Here is an 8007-nt window from a genome sequence, read left to right on the forward strand (position 1 = left end):
TTTTATAGTGACACTTGTGAAATTACACAAGAGTGATGATCACCATGTACTTAATTTAAAAAACAAGTTACTTTTTTTTTGTAGAACTGCCAGTGACATCTCTAGTCATCATGTGTAGTCAGTGAAGGAGTTAATGAATCAGGTGCTGTTTCTCCCAGCTGGCAGGGAGGGTTTGGTCCACAGACTCCCAGCTCCCTATGTGTGATCACCACAAAGAGTGGGAATCTCTGCTGCTCCCCATCTACAGAGATGTGTGAGAGGTATGGAGGAAAGAGATTTGGAGACTTGCCAAAAATCTGCTACAATAAAATCACCCCTCACCCACATCACACACTCCCCCCCTCCCTCACCGGTTTACATACATCCCTCGCACACATACTCATACACATACACAATTTGTACATCGAACACACAAGCACATAGATTGGTGTATTGGTGTGTGTGTATAGAACCAAGAGTCTAATTACTGGCAGAAGCACACCAGAGGTATGACTGGTTGATAAATACTGTGCCAGCATATGCAAGAGAGGAGGTTGACATAGAGAGGGGCATTTGTGAAAGTCATTCCTTGCAAATGTTACTGCTTATTCTTTGATCTAAAAATCACAGCAAATCTTTGCAACATCTAAACAATAAAGCTGCAATATTAATGTCACATAATGTACCCGCATATATTCAAGTCTGCAGGCCAATTTTTTATAAGTTCCTCTTCAGCTGCTTTGTTTCATCTTGATATCTAATATGCAAGGTCATTAGGATATTTAACAGGGATCAGAAGAGAAATATGGCTGTAATATGGGCTGCTTTAATACAGAGGCATTTGCCCTGAGTCTAAATGAGTAAAGGCTGGTATACACAGACTGAAAATCGGCCGGTTAACCAGGAACCTGCCGACTTTCAATACGTGTATAACACTACCTAAGGGGGATATGATCAACATGTATAAATACATAAGGGGTCCATATAGTGAACTTGGTGTTGAGTTGTTCACTTTAAGGTCATCACAGAGGACAAGGGGGCACTCTTTACATCTATTTCCCTCTCCAAATACGGAAAGGTTTCTTCACAGTAAGAGCTGGGAAAATATGGAATAGATTCCCTTCAGAGGTGGTTCTAGATAGCTCATAATGCTTTAAAAAGGCCTGGATTCTTTCCTAGGTGTAAATAATATAACTGGGTACTAATATTTATAGGTAAAGTTGATCCAGGGAATATCAGATTGCCTCTCGAGGGATCAGGAAGGAATTTTTTCCCCTGCTGTAGCAAATTGGATGATGCTTTGCTGGGGTTTTTTTCACCTTCCTCTGGATCAACTGTGGGTATAGGATTGTGAATATGGGATTGTATGGTTGGGTTTTCATTTCTGTTTTTTTTTTTTGTTTTTTTTATTGGTTTAGCCAGATACACTTGTCTTTTTTCAACCTGACTAACCGTGTAACTATGTAACTGAAGAACTTGCAAATGAGGACATTATTTCTGCACTAATGATTCAGGATGAAAGTACCCCCTTCTTAAATGTAGAAGAATGGTACAAAACAGGGACTCCTCAGCAGGAATACAGTCCTGAATGCAGTGGTGTATTTAGGTTTTGTGCTGCCCTAGGCCTGACTAAACTTGTGCACCCCCTAATTTAAATATAACCCACCCCTTCCTGTAAAGGACACACACCCTTCCTGTTTATGACCCGCTCCGTCATCTGTAAATCACAGACCACAACCACAGTCTAACAGTGCCCATCAGTGCAGCCTCATCAGTTTCCATGAGTTCAGCCTCATCAGTGACCATCAGTGCAGCCTCATCAGTGCCCATCAGTGCTGCCTTATTAGTCATTTGCCTCCTGGACCCTGCCCTCCAGCCCAATTCGCCCCATAAGGCTGGCACTATACTAAAAGTGTAGCACAAACTGGCGGGGGCCCCTTTCGTGCGGGATCTGGGAGGAGGCTGTTTTTTTTTCGTGCGGAGTGCAGCTTTTTTGCTGCCCCCTGCAAAGTGCCGCCCTAGGCCTGGGCCTTGTAGGCCTAGGCCAAGATACAGCACTGCCTGAATGGACAAAAGGAAGCTCTCCCAAAAGAGGCCAAAGAAAGTCTCTAGGTCCAGAAGGATGGTACTTACTGTTTGCTGAATACTGTGTAGCTGCCTGCAGAATCAGTCAGGTCTTGTACTTGAATTGAATGTGTCCTGGATCCTTAGAAGAGCTCTTTGCAATCTCCAGGAAGCAAGGCCAGAGGTCCCTCAGGCAAAGAAAAGCTGGGACCTGATAATTTATTCTTTGAGCGGCAGGTGAACTCCCAGGGATGGCACAGCCCTCAGGCCAGGTCTTAGGCTGGCCATATATGTTCAAATTATCTAGTACAATTTTTCTTTAGATTTATCAAAAAACATATAATATGAGGTCAAAACTAAACAACTTTCAATTGTATCCAGTTAGGCAGGTCCTTGAACTACATAATTTAACCTCCCTGGCGGTATGATTCTTTTTGATTTTAGGTGCTGAAAGCAGTACAATTATTTTGCATGTAATTCTTAAGAATGAGCAGTCCAAACCAACTATTTACATATGATTTTTTTTTTACTGTGCGTTCTTCTTTATAACATCTCGGGTATGATAAAGTTTGAAACACAAAATCATAAATTATAATATAATAAATGACTATAAATAAGTTAAAGTATGTATGTATATATATGTATATATATATATATATATATATATATATATATATATATATATATATATATATATATATTGTGACAGGAAGTCAGGTAAATCTGTAAGTGTTGTCACAGATGGGAGATACACTTCTGCTTGGTTTAGACAATTCACCAATTACTAGAGGGTGTCGGCTGCAGAGGTAGCCAGCAGGAAGGTGTAAAGAAGTTGAAAACCCTTCAGCTATTCAGAATGAGGAAATTAAGGCCTCTATAATTTGTCCAGAGGAAGTCTATTGAAGACTGCCTCCTAACGCTGTGTGAGTAGAGGAGGACAGTCAGATGGGTGCCTCCTGAATCTGTGTGAGCATGGGAGACGAATACCTCCTGGAGCGATGTGCGCTGAGCAGGATAAAAAGACTGAAGACTTCTCAAGGTGAGGTCATGGATTGTTTTTCTAGAGAAAAACAAAGGAATGTTTTCTATGTGAAGAGAAAAACAAAGGAATGTTTTCTATGTGAAGAGGTCAATGAACATTTTCTATGTGAAGAGAAAAACAATGGATGTTTTCTATGTGAAGAGAAAATGAACTATTTCTATGTGAAGAGAAAATAAATGGACTATTGATGGTCTGCTGTAGGATCAGCAAAGTCTGCCCAACAGTAGGTTGGGGACAGACTCCTTAGGTAGGTTCCTGTGTGTGAGAAGGTAGCCGCCCACAGTGGCAAGGATTTATTTTGTGTTTTATTTTATTTTTGATGTTTTGATGCTTGCACTTGTGTGAAGAAAAATTGCAAGAATAAAACCATACACTGTTGTTTGCAACCACTTTTCGGCTATCTCCCTGTGTAACGAACCCCAATAGGGGTCATCCACACCCGCCACCGAGCTAATCCCTCACAATATATATACTGTATATATATATATATATATATATATATATATATATATATGTGTGTATATATGTATATATATATATATATATATATACATAAGAAGTACAGTAAAACTGCAGGAAAGGGCACTGAAAACCTTTGATGTGCAGCAGCTTGTTGCTCCTGGTATCGATTGGTTTCCGTAACAATTTTTTCGATAACCTCTTCGGTCAAAGAGAGTTAGAGGTATGCCAAGGGGTTGTCATCCCCACACATCCACTTTGATACCAGGTGATCCAGTAAACGGGAATCTTGGGGGCGCTACGTGCTCCGTACCGCAGTCAATCGAGCACCAAGTCCGCACATCGCTGGGCACAGTCGCAGGATCATCGCTGAAATCGCCTTTTGTGTCCGATGAAGAACTTCCCCACGAATCGCTATCACTCAATTCTGCAAGCGATTCTGTATCACTGTCGCTGTTTTCCACCAGGTGATATACCGCTTTTGAGGTAGCGGCACGCTTTTTTTTTGCCATGGTCGTTCTGCAGTTTCCAGACACAAAGTACAGTAAAACTGCAGGCAAGGGCACTGAAGAAAGCACTGGGGGGCAAACTAAGGTCAATTTATTTTATTCAATAGGATTACAATGTATCAGTGTGTTTGTGTTTTTTACTTTTTGAATTTGCCGCCGGTTCCACCCCCCTGCAACGCGATGGCAGCAGGGAACGGAAGCCAGGGCACACAGCATCAGGCTGAAGATCCGGCCACTGTACACTGTCGGAATACATTGAGGGATCCCGGGGACAAGGTAAGTAATCTCTTCCAGGATCCAGCGATCCTCCCTGGCGGTATCCCCGAGTGTGGCTCGGGGTTATCGCTAATGGTACTGAAATTCCACCCCAAACCACACTCGGGAATACTGCCAGGGAGGTTAATGTCTAAACTGCTGGCAGCAAAAGTGAGTACACCCCTAAGTGAAAATGTCCAAATTGGGCCCAAAGTGTAAATATTTTGTGTGTCCACCATTATTTTTCAGCACTGCCTTAACCCTCTTGGGCATGGAGTTCACCAGACCTTCACAGGCTGCCACTGGAGTCCTCTTCTACTACTTCACGACGACATCACGGAGCTGGTGGATGTTAGAGATCTTGCTCTCCTCCACCTTCTGTTTGAGGATGCCCCACAGATCCTTAATAGGGTTTAGGTCTGGAGACATGCTTTGCCAGTCCATCACCTTTAGCCTCAGCTTCTTTAGCAAGGCAGTAGTCATCTTGGAGGTGTGTTTGGGGTTGTGATCATGTTGGAATACTGCCCTGCGGCCCAGTCTCCGAAGGGAGGGGAACATACTCTGCTTCGGTATGTCACAGTACATGTTGGCATTCATGGTTCCCTCAATGAACTGTAGCTCCCCAGCAGCACTCATGCAGCTCAGACCATGACACTCCCACCACCATGCTTGACTGTAGGTAAGACACACTTGTCTTTGTACTTCTCACTAGTGATGGACGAACATCGGCCGGGGCGGTTCGCCAATGCCAGCCGCAAATGTTCTCAAAAGTCCGTTAACCGCGAGTTCGCGGCGGGCCCCATTGACTTTAATGGGAGGCGAACTTTAAAACCTTTAGGTCATATTTGCAGCCACAAAAGACGTACTAGCTGTGCACAAATAGTCCCAGCACATGGACAATGTCATAACAGAAGTATTGCAATTGAAAAAGTTGCCCTAAATTTTTTTTTTTTACAGCAAAAGATATATACTTTTTTTTTCATAAATCAGCCAGAACTGACAGCAGCCCGTAAATACATTGTCTAATACATATAGGGTCCATTCACAAAATGTGTCCGCATCCATTCCACAATTTGGCGGAACCTTTACAGACCCATTGTTTTTCATTTCCAGTCTGAAAAATTAGGCATTCACAGGATAAAGAAGTAAGTGTCAGCCATTCCAGGTCCCAAAAATTAGCCCACATGCATTTACCTGACAGCTAAGAACGTAGTATTCTGTGGCTGAAGGTACATTAGGCATTCAGAACAGTACGTTTCGGCCTGTACAGGCTGCAAAAATTAGCTCACATGGGTTGAACTGACAGCAAAGAACGTAGTATATGATGGCTAGAGGTACAGTAGGCGTTCACAGTATACAGAAGTAGGTGGCGGCCTGTATAGGCCGCAAAAATTAGCTCACATGGGTTGAACTGACAGCAAAGAACGTAGTATATGATGGCTAGAGGTACAGTAGGCGTTCACAGTATACACAAGTAAGTGGCGACCTGTATAGGCAGCAAAAATTAGCTCACATGGGTTGAACTGACAGCAAAGAACGTAGTATATGATGGCTAGAGGTACAGTAGGCATTCACAGTATACAGAAGTGGCAGCCTGTATAGGCTCCAAAAATTAGCAAACATGGTTTGAACTGACAGCAAAGAACGTAATATATGATGGCTAGAGGTACAGTAGGCATTCACAGTACACAGAACGGTAAGTGTCGGCCTGTATAGGCTGCAAAAATTAGCTCACATAGGTTGAACTGACAGCAAAGAACTTAGTATATGATGGCTAGCGGTACAGTAGGCATTCACAGTACACAGAACAGTAAGTGTCGGCCTGTATAGGCTGCAAAAATTAGCCATTCAATGGACATGAAATGCCTTTTATGCCGCTGTATTTAGTGAAGCCAAGGACCAAGAATTGTTGTGGGTGGATGGCGGTCTTTCGGATATTTGTGGCCTGGCATGAGGAATTTTGATGAAACCTGGTCTACTGGTCACATGTGTTAAATTCCTCAGAGATCCATGCCTCATTCATTTTTATAAATGTGAGGTATTCTACACTTGAGCTAGGCGAGTGCGCTTATCGTCACGATCCCCCCTGCTGTGCTGAACGTCCTTTCGGACAGGACACTGGACAGGGGGAAAGCCAACAGTTTCATTGCAAATTGTGCAAGCTCTGGCCAGAGGTCAAGCCTGCCCACCCAGTAGTCCAGGGGTTCATCACTCCTCAGAGCGTCCACATTGGCCGTTAACCCGATGTAGTCGGACACCTGTCGCACACCTTTTTTTATGCTCCAACATTTGAGCCACAGAAGCCTGCCTTTTTCTAGAAACAACGTGACGACGACATCATGGAAGGTGGAGTGTTGGACAACTGTGAGGAGACAGGAGAAGGAGAAGAGGCAGGACGGTGAGAGCATGGAGTGTGGCTTTGTGGGTTCTGACAGTGTTGCTCCCACTGGGCTTGGTGATGGGATTTCAGGTGCCTTCTTAAGGCGGTTGTCCCTAGGTGAGTGTTGGGCTTACCGCGACTTATGCGTTGACTGCAAAGGCTGCAGATGGCAGCAATGGACATATTAAAAAAAGCCCACACTGCGGAGCCATGTGCCAGCGTCCTGGGAGCACCAGATGTAACTGTACATGGTTGATGGCTGGCTCCTGATACATTTGCAGTCTGCTTTGTACCGCTTGTGCAATGCAAGTTCTGCCTGCCTCTCCTCCCTATCTGCCGGTCCGTCAGTCCGCCAGTTCTACAAATAATTGGCCAGTAACTGTTGTCCCTGTGTGTAGCACAGTTAACACATCAAAAGAGGCCAAATGTTTGCAGGACTAAAATACAATCTTAGAAAGTATACTGTTAAATAACACCTCAATTCAATATGTGGTATTGGGGGGGGCACAGGTTTATTACACCAGTTCTACAAATAATTGGCCAGTAACTGTTCTCACTGTGTGTAGCACTGTTTACACAGCGGGAGGCCAAATTTTTGCAGGACTTAAATACACTCTAAGAAAATTATACTGTTAAATAACACCCCACTTCAATATGTGGCATTGGGGGGGGGGGGGGCATTGGTGTAGCACAACAGTTCAAAAAATTGGTCAGTGAGTTTGGCGCTGTGTGTACCAGACTTCACTTAGCAAACGAGGCAATATTGTTGCATGACACAAATAAACATGTAAAAGTATACTCAGATAACACCCCACTTCAATATGTGGTATTGGGGGGTCAATTGGTCTATCACACCAGTTATAATACATTATAAGTCCTTTTATCACTGTGTGTAGTGTTGCTGCAGAAACGCTCAGTCTCACCACTACACCTAAAAGTGAAAAGCAAAAATATTGCGCTAACCATAAAAAAGCTGCTACACCAAACAACTGACAAGATAATTGAGAATAGCAAAATGTGGAAAAAAGTGCAGCGCTAATAAATACTAGCAATATAAACATGTATATATATAAACCAAGATGGCCATCTGACGGAGTGAGAGCCTCTCTGGTGTGACGGTTCATATCTGCTATTACCTCTTCACCTCAACATCAGTGACCTTAGTCATCCCTTCGGATTATACATCCATTGTACAACAAGCTGATTTGACTCATATGCTTTATGGCATTTTGAGTCCTATCGTTCTGGTGAGCACATTATATCTCTATATCTTTTTGGTGTTGGGATCCAGTGAGCACTTCAATTATCACAGTTGTGGA

This window comes from Pelophylax lessonae (assembly GCF_965119305.1).
Source record: "Pelophylax lessonae genome assembly, chromosome: 11".
Lineage (NCBI taxonomy): Eukaryota > Metazoa > Chordata > Amphibia > Anura > Ranidae > Pelophylax > Pelophylax lessonae.